Below are 1,689 nucleotides of genomic sequence, written 5' to 3'. Positions count from 1 at the left end.
AATCTGCAATTAGGATTCACACTAACTTTGAGGAGGCTAGCACTCTCTCCGCTTGTGATACATTTTTTGCATTTATCATTGTAAATAATCTGTGAGATTAGTCTCTCTATATCATCTAAACCCTTTTAAAGTGTTCCATTAAAACACAATCATCCCTTTCGTTACTTTTATGTATTTTGCAACTCATATTTTGTCCTTATCTGTAATTTTACATCAACCTGTATTCATCAATTCACTAGCTCTTTCCTTCAAAAGGATTCCCTTAAGACTTAAATCTTTCAACCTTCTTTTAACCTTCAATCTTCCTACGACTTCCATCTATTAACTTTCCTTTAACTTTCTTTTCTCCCTTATTTACTTGCACGTTCTTTTCACTTTCTTTAGCACTGCGTTCACATTCTTAGTTCTTTCTCAGACGAAAACTTTAATATCGTCATTTAAATACTGTTCTACTTTCAAACCCACATTAATACACTTTCACGTTATCACTTTCTTTTCTGAGTGTCCATTTACAGTTACGGGCTAAATGGCCCTGCTGACCACAATTAAAACGCTCTCTTTGCCTATAGTTTGATCATTGAGCTTTCAAACGGCTCCAACTTACTGCACACCCTTGAAGCAGTGTGTCCCCATCAGGAATGTAAACAGAGCCACTGATAAGCAGTTCTCTGTATTCTCTTACAGTCCACCAGTGTGGATTCAATCACAATAGCCAAATCCTAATCTTCATCATTATTATTGGCAGCACATTAATTTCCATAAGTTGCAAAGAAAATCACTCAACATATTCTAAGCATTTTCCTTTTTTAACTTCACATTTCTTTGAAGTCAGAGCTTCAGAGCACAGCTGCTTACAGCATTTGCTCTCTTCTGTCTCACTGTTTGTTTCAGGACTCTTCATAAAGTATAAAATTTGTACTATATGCCATCAATTTCATTAAACCTGGGTTGAAACAGTATTCCTCTATCAAATGGTTAGGCTGCAGATTCAACTTAAAGGGGTGGTTTGGGATTTTTGACATCGGACCTCATTTTTAAGTCAGCCTGGTTGTTATTCATCAGTGGAGACATTTTTTTTTTTTAATTATCCAGTCCTTATATTTGGATAGTTAGCCGATGCTAGGCTAGCGCGAGTCAATGGTATATGTTAGCCAGCCATTAAAAACCGTTTTACCCACTCCACAGTGCACCAAACGCAAATCAATTATAACACTAGACTATCGATGCAAATGTCCGTTGAGAGAATAATGTTAGAAATCAAACTTACCTTTCATCTCAATGATCCCAAAGGAACTAGTTTCTCAGCAGCTGCGGAATTTTACTTTGCTCCGGTTAGTGTGCCAGCGGCAGGTAAATACACTTGCGTCATGTGTGTACCGGCTCACTCGTTTGCCTAGGTAATCAATATCACTCCGCTGCTGCTGTAGACAAGGCTTATGATTACATGGAACAAATTATAACTAATGCAATGTGATGAAAGGTAAGTTTGATTTCTAACATTATTCTCTCAACGGACATATACATCGATAGTCTAGTGTTATAATTGATTTGCGTTTGGTGCACTGTGGAGTGGGTAAAACGTTTTTTAATGGCTGGCTAACATATACCATTGACTCGCGCTAGCCTAGCATCGGCTAACTATCCAAATATAAGGACTGGATAATTAAAAAAAAATGTCTCCACTGATGA

This window comes from Rutilus rutilus, assembly GCF_951802725.1.
Source record: "Rutilus rutilus genome assembly, chromosome: 2".
In the NCBI taxonomy this organism is placed as follows: domain Eukaryota; kingdom Metazoa; phylum Chordata; class Actinopteri; order Cypriniformes; family Leuciscidae; genus Rutilus; species Rutilus rutilus.
The sequence above is the reverse complement of the archived record's forward strand: the minus strand, read 5'-3'. Positions refer to the sequence as shown.